The sequence below is a fragment of the Chiloscyllium plagiosum genome, unplaced genomic scaffold (genome assembly GCF_037043375.1).
Source record: "Chiloscyllium plagiosum isolate Xiang-an unplaced genomic scaffold, Cpla_swu_hap1 HiC_scaffold_12, whole genome shotgun sequence".
Classification (NCBI taxonomy): Eukaryota; Metazoa; Chordata; class Chondrichthyes; order Orectolobiformes; family Hemiscylliidae; genus Chiloscyllium; species Chiloscyllium plagiosum.
Window position 1 is genome coordinate 89,794,701 of NW_028270150.1, and position 12,719 is coordinate 89,807,419.

The 12,719-nt window shown below is 40.2% G+C and overlaps 1 protein-coding gene across 4 annotated transcripts in view; it reads left to right on the forward strand.

Moving 5' to 3' along the window:
- The window catches only part of lcp1 (lymphocyte cytosolic protein 1 (L-plastin)), a 75,426-nt gene that overhangs the window by 11,912 nt on the left and 50,795 nt on the right, over window positions 1-12,719 (forward strand). The gene's annotated exons all lie outside the window — the stretch shown is intronic.

A 12,719-nucleotide genomic window follows, 5' to 3' on the forward strand; every position in this document is an offset into this window, starting at 1 on the left:
TCAATGAGTACGGTTTTCTGGTTGTTTAAAGCCTGGAGGTTTCAAAAAAAAAATTGCTGAGGGTGATTGTTGATAAACAGAAGCCAGTGTTCTCCAATTCTAAATGGCAGGAGAGGATACTGGAACAGCGTGGGGTGTGGCAATGGAGGAAGAGCAAGAACTTCAACATCGACAGTACTGGATCAGAAAGGTAGTGGAACATGGGTCCAGTAGGTATTATAGTGTGCTGGATTTGGTGTGGTCTTGATGGTGTGTGTGTGTGTGTGTGGAAGCCAGATTAAAAGTTCCTATATGAAGGGAGAGCACTGGATAAGGTGGGAGCTAACTTTTAAATCCAAGATGCATTTCAGAGGATATATAAGACAAGAAAAGCTTAATCAGTTGGTCCTTTTGAGAAACAAGAGGATTGAAGGTGGGATTCTTGAAGTGGGTGGCTGAAGGTGGTCTTAAAGACATGGAGACTGTTAATATGTCTGCACCCTTCAAAACCAAGTCCACCCATCTAAGGCTGAGGAAATAGCATGTCTGTGATAAGACAGTGTCAAGTGGGAGGCCTCATTCATGAGGCTGATGTTTAAAGGGCTCAAGGGAGGAAGTAGGGTAGATACAGGAGAAATATTGGTGAAGGTTCCATTGAGTAGATAACATGAAGTTGTAGGGAAAGTTGAGAAAGCCAGACGAACGAGCAGCAGATATTTGAATGTCCGGTTTTTGATATGAAGTTCAACGCTCTTGCATATAGAGGGTGTGGTGAGAAGGGGAATGAGTGGGAGAGCTGAGGCAGGGGTCTAGTGAAGATGAGTTTGTGGTTATTTCTATTGCCCACAATATTTAGGTATAGGAAATTGTTTCAACTAAAGGTAAAAAAGAGGGACTTACTTCAAAGTGCATCTGCCAGATGCTTTTGAAAATAGCATAATCTTGTAACTTGCACAGCAATAATTCATTTTTTAACATTTAACTGCAATAAAACTTCCTCGCCTTTTTTTTTGCTACTTTCCAATTTGGCATAACAAGTGGGAGTGAAATCTACTTGAAGTCCACGTCCTGTTTGTCAATATGAGTAGGTCTGAACTGTTTCTAAATTAGCCAGAATTGCCCCCAGCATGATGTTTCACCCAAAACTGGCTTGATTTCCCATCATTTCCATTGATTCAAATTAAGTGTAAATGTAGCGTACAACTGGTATGTATGTGCAGATGCAAATTTGGAATTTAAAAGCAGAGTCATTTCTGTTCAACTTTCATACTTCGAAAACAGAAACAGTGGTTGGGTTAAGGTGTGGGAGAATGACTGACTACAGAAGATATTTGAACAGTAGGTGAAGCAGTGATTTTTCTTTCCCTTTTTTTTGTCTGTCTCTCTCTCTCTCTCTCTCTCTTTCTCTATCGCTCGCTCTCCCTTAAACAAAGGAGAGTTGTTTCGATTAGACAAAAAAAACTTTGCATTGTTGAATATTCATTTTTTGTTTAACACAGATTCAGCTAATATAGTTTGCTATTTGTTACCAAATCCATTTTTGTACATGTGATCAGCTTCCTTCTATGTGGTTTGCTTTCAAATACGGTGAAGGCTTGTAAACTTTTAGCTTCCTCCATACCCTGCAAAATTTTACTTCCCATAAACTGAGAACCATTTTGTAATTTCTACAATGCATGACTGTGAATTGGTGTGATTAAAAGCTCAGCCATTCTATCTTGCTTTCTTAGGTTATCATATACTCAATATCACAAAATGAATCTTAACAGACAAAATGGAACCTGTGCATTAGTCACTTCCTGTTCCTGCTTTGCTCTTAAGTGCTGACATGAGGGAAACATCTTTTAACAACTCGTCAATTGAAATATAATCCAATAAATTATTTATAGTTCAATTTCAGACCAGTCTTTGGACCTGTTTAACAGCATGTATTGTATTTGGAAAAATTAATTTCAACAAGTGCTTTCCACCTTGTTGGAAATGCCTAAATCTGGAAATAACAAAACAAAACATCTTCCAAATAAGTATTGAACACTGAGTTTAGTTTCTGTATTGATACTAAATCTTTATTTTAAACTCTCACTTGGGGCACGAGTAGGATAAGAATTGTCGGTTTGGGCTGACATTCAATGGTGAGAATAGCAATTTATCTAGTCCGTAACCCCTCAGGAAACTCCAAGGCCATACACTAAGATATATAATTTAAAATGCAGTGTTTGAATAATGCCTGAGACACCCTCGATCTCTAAGTGCTTTTCTGTGAGATATATTTTTATTGGAAAAAGTTTAATTTTTTACAAAAAATTATAAAAATACAAAGTTACAGGAAAATAGAAATAATACATTATTATATTACAATAATATTAACAATAAACTACCTACTACTCTACAGGATACAATTGTCTCATACTTAGTTAACTCAAGTTAAATTAAAATGAAATGAAATGAAATGAAATTACAAACAAATTAAACTAAATTACATTACTCCAGTCGCCACACCTCCACTGAAGCTCCCGTCCATGCGAGCAACAGTAATTATACCTGTATTTAGTAGGCACCCCCCCCCCCCCCCCCCCCCCAACTGATCTCTAAGTGCTTCACATAAATTGGATTACTTTCTGAAGTATAGTCCCTATCCTGACCTAGGAATTAGGTGTCAATCAGCATTGCCATTGACTTCTGGAGCAGTTTCAGTGTCAATCTGCGCCATCATTGCTACTTCCTTAATCTAGACCACACAATCTGTGTGTGGCCCAGGTTTCTCTCACTTTCTGTCATTTGGGAATTTTGTGCTATTGGGTTTCCATACAATTATTTCCTTTCTGCTGAGAGTACACACAGAATTATCCAGTTGCTTAAATCTGTTGCTGTGTTCTGTACTTTGCCCTGACTAAATATAATTCCCTTGGGTATGCTACCACTTTAAAAATACATCTTCAGGATATGCACATGACTGGCAATGCCCAAGTTCCTGAACATGGCTGCTTGTTGAACCAATTAGTGGTCATGATTGTTGGCACAGAATCAATGGGCCGAAGGGCCTTTTCCCCACTCTTTAATTGTTAGGATTTCACAAAGCAGTTAAGAGCCAACCAGATTACTGAGAGTCTGGAGTTACATAAAGGCCAACTGGGTAAGGACTGTAAACTTTTATCCTGCAAAGAGGTTAGAGAATGAGATGTGTTTTCTACAGTAGTTGTTATGACCACCATTCCTGAGAGCAGCTTTCTGTTACAAATTTTATTAATTGGATTTAAATTCCACCAGCCATTATGGCTGCAGTGAAATAAGTACAATGCCTTTCTTCTCACTGTGTAAATTTCTCACTGTCTTCAACACAGCTGCTGTCTCTAAGCAGTTTACCTGTTCAAATTAAATGGGCCTGCTAATATCATACTGGCTTGTAGTCTATCTTTTGTTTTCCTATTCAATCTTTTCTGGTATGATATTACATACCTCAGAAGCTGGTGGGACTTGAACCTGGGGCTCCCAGTCCAGGGCTAGCGACATAACCACTGTGCCACAAGAGGACCCCTGGACTGCAGCCTAACGTGTCCAGTAATTGATGCTGATCTGTTGTTCGTTGACCTAGTTAGAGTTTAAATATCTGAACCTCGTCATCTAATTATATTAGACTGCAGTGATTGAAGAACCTTCACCTTTATTAATAAGTTTGAAATATATGCAAAGACATCAGCTACACATTTGTTGATGGGCTGAAGCCTTATTCATGAGAGATGAGAACATAAATCAGGCTGACAGCATGGAGGGAACACTACATATTGAAGGTGGCACCTTTTGGATAAGGTATTAGACAAAGGACCTACCTGCCCTCTTGAGTGCATCCAAGAGTGCCTACTGCCATTATTTTGAAGTAAAGGGGAATTTACCTGAGCCAGCATTTTTTTCCCTTGCCCAGCACGACTAAGCAGAAACAGATAATCTGGCTTGTGGGTGCTTGCTGTGTATTATTGATTGCCGCAGTTCCAACATCCCATCACTACATTTGAGTACACCCCCAAGTATTCTGTCAGTTTTAAAGTGGCTTAGGGCTTCGTGAAGTTGTGAAAAGTGCTTTGCAAATACAAACCCTTTCTTTTTATTGGTTTCTTAACTTGACTTAAAAGCTTTTTTGCCTTTTGAAAGCCCCTAAATTGTTCAATAGTGCAATTTTGAGCTTTTAAAGTAAAAGAACACAAGGGACTTTTACACTTTCAATTTGAGTAATGCTTACAATTTCAACTAAGCTTTATGGTTGATAGGAATGAATAGTATTTTCTGTGTACTATACGGATCATTGCAACCAAGTCAATATTATCTGCCAGTACTATGGAACTTCAATAACTTTTATGAGTTATCATATTTGTCTACCCTTTAAAAGTATGTTATTTCATTCAAAAGATTGCTTTTTTTTTTGAAAACCTGACCAATGAATACATCCAATTTTATAGATGTGTGCTGCTCATTCAATACGTCTGGGTCTATATTCTGTACCGTGGAAACTGACAAATTATCTATTTAAATTTTAATATATTGCTTTGAGTCTAACAGTGAGCAGCTGGGAGAAATAACTTCTGGCATCAATCTTTATGCAATTTCTGAACTCTGGAACAAAGCACCGATATGCAGCCAATTCATCTTTGTAACACCACTCACAGCTGATCAGGATTGCACCAAAGTGTGAAGGAGATGATGATAATGAATTGGTTCCGATTAATGTTGGCATCAGCCTCGTTTATGGGTTTAGAAATAGGATTGATATGATTTGTAATGCCTCATTATTCATTATGTACTCAACATGTCATTGAAAATTAAAGATAGACCTCCTCAAATAGTTTAAGAATAGTTTTGTTCAATAGCTAAGTCATAAGGGTTTTCTAACTACAGACTAGGGAGAGGGGATTACATAAAGCATTTTAATACTAACAGACCACAGATGGGCATCATTGTCCCCTACATTTTGCGGGTTGGTCTTGTGAAAATAATGTTCAACTGTACAAAATACATGGCCACTAGAGGAGAGGAAAGAAAAAATTATTAATTACAGTCAGAAATGATGAGCGTACTTTGAAATACTCGGCAACTTAAAGGCGCACAGAGCTAGCCAGCTACTGTTAAAGCAGCAGCCGGAAATTTAAAAAGGCCACAGAAGCAATAGCCACGATTAAGCCTTCAGTAGAAGTCAGTACTGCTAGGAGTAGTGAACAATACTGAAAATGCTTATGAAGACCGTAGAGAATCTTAAAAGCCACAAGGGGATAAATCTGAATCATCAAACCCGGAATAAATCAAGATATCAGGCACCCAAAATAAGTTAAGTCCCTAAGAAGAAGGATGAAGAGTCTTGCGTTAAAGAAATACTAGACCGAGAAGCCAAAAGCAGGCTTAAATTACTATATGTTTTTCATATGACCACTACATTCCAGCAAATCATGTTCTCTCCATTGTACAATTGATCACCAAAGTGAAGTAATTGTCAAATGCTCTGATGTTCTCAAAAGATATCCATCTCTTCTCTTAACATCCTGTTGTTTTAAAATGTGGTGTGCAACAAGTCCTACAGAATAAGGAAAGGTCTTCACTTCTTTTTCCTTTTTGGATATTGTAAGTTTTTTTTTAATTGCAGGGTAATGGAAATGATTGGTAGTAAAGCTTTTTTATTAGGCTGGTTGGTTTTCTTTAACACCAACCAGCCTAATGGGAAAAGCTTTATATTACCAATCATTTCCATTACCCTGCAATTTTAAAAAAAATCTTACAATATCCAAAAAAGAAAAAGAAGTGAACACCTTTCCTTATTCTGTAGGACTTGTTGCACACCACGTTTTAAAACAAAAGGATGTTAAGAGAAGAGATGGATATCTTTTAAGAACATCTGTAAGAGCATTTGACAATTACGCTGTACTTCACTTTTGGGGATCAATCATACAATGGAAAGAACGTGATTTGCTGGAATAATGTAGTTGTCATATAAGTCTGTTAATAACTTTATCAAAAGTTTCTGTTTAATTTTCCCAGAACTAATTTGAGACAAAGTTGTTGGAATTTCTAATGTATTTTTTAAGATGTGCTACAATTAGGAAAGGATCTCATCGGAGAAAGAGCCATGGTAGAAGCAGAAATCCAAAAATGAAAGCCAGACTAGCTCAAAGATCATCAAGCTTTGTCAACTTCCTAAGGTACAAAAACAGAAAAGCCTTGTCTGAGTGACACTGTCTCCCTGCAGGTCAGTCTTAGTGGTAATGGCAGTGGCCAAGTAATTCTGAAATAAAAGCAAAATACTGCAGCTGCTGGAAATCTGAAGTAAAAACAGAAAGTGCTGGAGAAAGTCCAACAGGTCTGGCAGTATCTGTCGAGAGAGAGAGAGAGTTTCAGTCCACTGTTTGGGAAATGGTGGGTTTTTTACGCTGTTGACAAAGGGGAAGAAAGAGTGATTGGAACAGATTGTTCAGTCTCCTCCCACTTACATTAGTGATTTTTCTGATGCTTGAGTTTGATTCCATGATTTCCAGTTTTCTGACTCTAGCTGCCTCCTCTTCACTGTGGAATGTACAATCCCTCCACATGTGCATCCCCCATCAGGAGTCTTTGAAGCCTCTCCATTTCCTTCTTGGATAAAGTGGCCTGAACAGTCCCAGACCTTCACCTGGCTGAGCATGTTCTCATTCTGACTCATTTTCTCCAAATCAAAGGTGAGAGTCCAGTTGTGCCTGTCTCTTTTGTAGGATATGTGGAACATTCCTTGTTCCAGTCCTATTCAGGGCCCCCACCCACAACTCTTTCTCTGATATATTGATGGCATGATTAGTATTGCTTCCTGCTCTCACCCAGAATTAGAAAAATTAGTCAGTTTTACTTCCAATTTCCATCCTTCTCTCTCCAACACCAGGATCGTCTCTGACTCTTTCCCCTCATTGACTTCACTGCTAACACTTCTGACGATTACCCCATTACAAACCCATCAACTCCCACACTGCATTGCCTAACACCATACTTCCTGCAAGGATTCTATTCCGTTAATTGTTTCTCAGTCTCTGCTGCATCTGTTTTGGTGACGCCACCTTCCACTGGGGTGTGTCCGACATGCCTTTCTTTATCCTCCGCTTCGAGTTCACTCCCCCACATAGACAGTCAGTACCCTCAACCGTGACCAATACATTTCCTACATTTCTATCCTAACCCACTCCCTCCTCTCCATAACGAGTTTTTCCAGATCCTCATATTTTCCATCCACCAGTCTCCACTTTCAAAAGATCATCTTCTGTCATATCTAACATCTCCAGTAGAGTGCCACCAGCAAATGCCATGGTTGAATGGCGGAGCAGACTTGATGGACTGAATGGCCTAACTCTGGTCCTATGGTTTTATGGTCTTTATACATCTTCTCTTCCCCTACCCTGTCAGCATTCTGTCCCTCAGTGACAACCGAGTCAACTTCTCCAGCACACCTAATGCATTCATGGCATCTTCCCACGCAGTCACAGAAGGTGTAGCACTTGCCTATTCACCACCTCACTGCCCAAGTCCCATACACACCTTACAGATGAAGCTGTATTACTTGTATTTTGATCCAGTCGAGGCTCTATTTACCAGCGGCACTTCTGGTGCTTGCCCAGTTGATGCCAGGATCATCATCCCTTTTTCATTCCTTTGAGACTTGTTCGTAGTTTGATGCAACTGAGTAGCTTGCTGGACCATTTCAGAGGGTAGTTGCAAGTCAACCACATTGCTGTGGGTCTAGAGTCACATGTAGGCCAGATGAGGTAAGGACAGCAGATGCCTTTCTTTAAAGGGCATCAGTGAACCAGACAGGTTTTTATGACAGTCAACAATAGTTCCAGGACATCTTTTAATTTCAGAATTTTATTTTTGATGTCAAACTTCATTCATGTGTTGGGATTCGAACCTGGGTCTCCAAGGCATTACCAGGATTTCTGAATTATAAGTCCAGCGACAATACCACAACACCATCGCTAAGAATCATCAGCATACTCAGTATGTTGTGCTTGAGTTATGCAATGAAAAATTAAAGTAATTCTTCCAAGGAAAGCTTTCTAAGTTTGAACTTTGTTGCTCTATGAAGCAGAAACAAAGTTTCTTCAATGTTGGACACCATTCCAAATATGATACGTATTCCTGTAGACTTCAAATTCTGAGCACACTTCAAAATCCCTCACAACCTTCGGTTTGTCTGAGCTGAATCGTAAAACAGCCGCTGGTCTCTTTCAATTTGACTCATGGACTGAGGACATTGTTAAAATAGGATGCAAAGTAGAAAATGCAGGCTTTTGTGAAACTCGTCTGCATTTGATAGGGTTTGCAATTTTCCGAGTCTCTGTCTTCGCACTGAACCAAAAACTGAGGTGTTAACTCCCATCTATCAGTGTGATGTAAATTCTAAGTAAGCCCTGTGCTAAAATAACTGGTTTCCACATTGGAGATTACAACTGCAATTACAGCAGCTTTGAAGCTAAATGCTTAATGATTTAATGCTGCTGCCTCTAATCAAGTGAAAGATGCAATCCCTTGTTCCTCATCTCCAAAGCCCTGGAAGCTAAGCCTTTGACAACTCGGCAGTAATTTCATTAATATTGTGCCATTCCATTACTTTTTCTTTACAGCTGTTTTGGGGCATGCAGTTTCAGTTACTTCTGAGTAAATTAAATGTGTTTCCACAGTAACATATACAACATAGCACTGGGATCTTTTCATCCCTTAAGTGTTTTGCTTGAACTCCAATAAACCGATTTTTACAAAAAATATGGTTAATTATTTCTTACTCAATTAGTGGTTACATTTTAAGAATTTTATTATTTGCATATTCCACAACTCCTGAAATAGGGTGTTGGTTTCACTGCAGTTTCATCGTCTTGTCTTTGAATTCATTCATGTTGTTTTGGTGGCAGTGATTAGGCCAGCATTTATTGACTGTCCTGAGCAGCCTTTGAGAAAATGGTGATGGACTGCTTTCTTGAACCTTTCTGATCTTGTAGGGAAGGTGTTATTTACGCAGCTGTTGGGGAAGAGCAACCAGGACTTTGACCCTGCAAGTATGAAGGAATGACAATATGTTTCCAACTTGGGATGGTGTGTGCCTTGATATGGACCATGCAGGTGGTGGTGTTCTACAAGACATTGCCCTTGTCCTTCTAGTTGGTAGCGTTTGTAGATTTGGAAGGTGCTGCAAATCATATTGAAGGTAGATACACATTGCAACTAGAGCAGTGAAGGGTTTAGATCTTTAGACTAAGGGTGGTATTGTCAATGAAATGGACTGCTTTGCCCCAGACAGTGGTGAGAGGTCTTGAGTGCACCCACTGGACAATTTGGAGGTTGTCCCATTTATAATTCTGTTTGTGGGTGGTGGAAAGTCTTGGGGAAAGTCTTGCTGCAGAATACCCGTCCTCTTACCTGTTCTGGTAGCCCTGGCACGTAGCTGGCTGGTCCAGTTCATTTTCTGATTGGTAATGCCCTTGAATGGCAAAGGGAGATGACCTGTTTCTCTATTCTTTAAAGAAACACTGGCTGGTGCTTGTGGCATTAATGTTATGTTTAAACCCATATATAGATGTTGGCTCGATATTTTTGCACATGGGTATGAATTTCTTCATCACCTGAGAAGTTTTAACACTTCGCAATCATTGGCAAGCATCTCTACTTCTGACCAAGGTTATTGAACCAGGTGCAGTGAATGTGTTTAGGCTACAGTGTTGCTCTGAGGAGTTCCTGCCGTAAGGTTGTAGGACTGTGATGGCTTCTCTTGTCCCTGATCATTATCAACTTGAATTTTACTAAAGTTCCTTGGCACCACAGTTGATCACGAGCTGCCATTAAGTCCAGGCGAGTCGAGTGTCTGTAATGTTCAAACAAACACAGTTGATTCAGGACAAAAGATATTTACTTCAGCCAATGTAAGAGTGTCAGTCATACAGCAGAGAAACAGACCTTTTAGTCCAACTCATCCATGCTGACCAGACATCCCAATCTGACCTCGTCCCATTTGCCACGCCAATATCCCTCTTAAACCCTTACTATTCATGTACCCATCCAGATGCCTTTTAAATGTTATAATTATACCAACCTCCCCCATTTCCTGTGGCAGTTTGTACCATGAATTCACCACCCTCTGTATGGAAAAGTTTACTCCTCTGGACCTTTTTAAATCTTTCCACACTCACCTTTTAAACTTATGCCCTCTGGTTTTGGACTTCCCCAACTGAAGAAAAAGCCTTGGCTATTCATCTTACCAATGCTCCTCATGATTTTATAAACCTGTATAAGTTCACTCCTCAGCCTTCCGACACTCCAGGAAAAGAATCCCCAGCCTATTCAGCCTCTCTCTCGAACTCAAATCCTGAAATCTCAGCAACATCTTTGGAAATCTTTTCTCTGCAGTCTCAAAATGAACAATATCCTTCCAATAGGGCAACCAGAATTGTACACAGTATTCTATAAGTGGCCTCACCAATGTCCTATGCAGTCATATCATGTTCTAATGAATAAAGGCATGTGTGCCAAACGCAACCTTCACCACCCTGTCTACCTATGATACCACTTTCAAGGAACTATGAACCTGCACCCCTTGGTCTCTTTGTTCGAAAACACTTTCCTTAACCCTGCTATTAACTGTGCAAGACCTGCCCAATTTGCCTTCCCAAAATGATTACCTCACATCTATCTAAATTAAACTCTATCTGCCACTCCTCAGCTTATCAGCCCATTTGATCAAGGACCCATTGTAGTCTGAGGTAATCTTCTTCACTGACCACTACATCACCTATTTTGGTGTTATCTGCAACCTTACTAACCATACCTCCTGTATTCACATCCAAATCATTTATGTAAATGATGAAAAGCAATGGTTATAATGACGCCTCAGGAGAGCCTTGTTACTATGGATAAATGTGTCATTATTAACTAATGACGTGTCTCCCTCATGTGCATGATATGCTTAATGAAAAAAAAACTCCTTATTTGGAGAGATTATCTCAGAATGGTTTCAGTGGGAGAGAGATTCGGAAGCAGTGAGGTGTAAAGAGGTCTGATGGATGCCAAGTATGTTTAATGAGTATGTCTTAAAGGGGCACGTCTTTGAGTTCTTCCTGTGTTGCTGTTTCAGATTAGAAAGATTCAGATAGCTGCACAGTGCTTTGTTTAAATTCTCTTAAAGTTGTGTTTTTCTTCACTATCGGAAGGTGAGCATTAATGGCAGGGCTGGTCTCAGTATTCATTTGTTGCCTGCTGTGGTGTGGAGTGAAGGATCTGTCTGTGCTGTGGTGAATTTCCTACCCCAGGGCAGAGAAGGAATCATGATATATTTCCAAGTCCAAATAGTGTGTGACCTGGTAAGGGAATTTTCCATGCAGTAGCATTCCTGACAGCCTGCTACTCTTGTCCTGATCAGTGATTGAGATGCTCCCAAGTAAGACTGGGTGAATGTCTGCAGTGAATTGTGTAGTTGGTACACACTGCTGCAACTATACATCAGTGATGGGAAGGGAGTGAATGTTGAAGGCCATTGATGGGGTGCCAATTAAACAGGCTACTTTGTGCTGGAAGATGCCAAGTTTCTTAAGCACTAGAGCTATGTTTTATCCACAACACTCCAGACCTGTAAGTGACAGAAAGGCTTTAGGGAATCAGGAACTTATCCAGTCACAGAATTCTTAGTCTCTTGATCAGTGTCTGGTCCAGTTATGTGTCCGGCCATATGTGGTCCCCAAGACGTTGGCGGCCATGCATTTACATGTGAATGTCATGGGGAGGTGGTTCAATTCTCTGTTGTTGGAACAGTCTTTGCCTGGCGTCTGTGTGGCACCAATGTTACTTGGCACATATCCTTTTTACCTCTCAATGCATACAGGAATGTTTTCGCATCTGAAGATGTAGAAATGGGACTGAATACTGCAGAATCAGCAGGCATCCCTACTTCTGGCCTAATTGTGGAGGGAAGGTCATTGACGTAGCTATGTTAGTTAGCCTCACACTTCCCTGAGGAATTCCTGTAGAGTTTCTCCTGGATTCCCATTGACTTCAGGTTTACTCAGGTCTCTTGATGGCATGCTCTGTCAAACAGTCTTGATATCAAAGGCAATCCCCCTCACCTCACCTCTGAATTTAAAAAAAAGCAATTGACTGGATAGGATTTGTCATGCTCTCACAGGCACGATATAATCTTAATATTGCTGAACAGATGCCAACGTTATCGCTGCACTGAAACAACTTGGCTAGGTATGTAACTGAGTCAGAAGCTGTAGTGTTGGTCCTCATAATCTGTGCTCTATCCAGTGTGCACAGCCATTTCTTGATATCCGGAGTGAATGGAATTGGCTAAAGGCTGGTATCTATGTCGCTGGGAATTTCTCACTATGTCTAAATTGAGTCATCCACTGAGCTGTTCTGGCTGAAAATGGTTTCACCTTTGAATTTGGCACTCCCCATCACTGAGGTATTTCTTTTACTCTTGAGTCTCCTATTTACCTAAGCTGTATTGTGACTAAAACTGGCAAGGCTTTGATCTGATTTCGTGGCTTTGGAAACAATTTAGCTGTTTCTAAAGCATGCACCCTCGGTCGTTTCAACACATTGTTTTACAGCATTGGTACATTATCTTTAGGCGTACCTGCTGCTGATCCTGGCCTGCTCTTCTGTGCTCCACGTTGAACCGGGGTTGGCCCCCTGGTTTGATGGTGATCATAGAATGAGGGCTTTGCCAGGCCGGATTGTGGTGGAATACAATT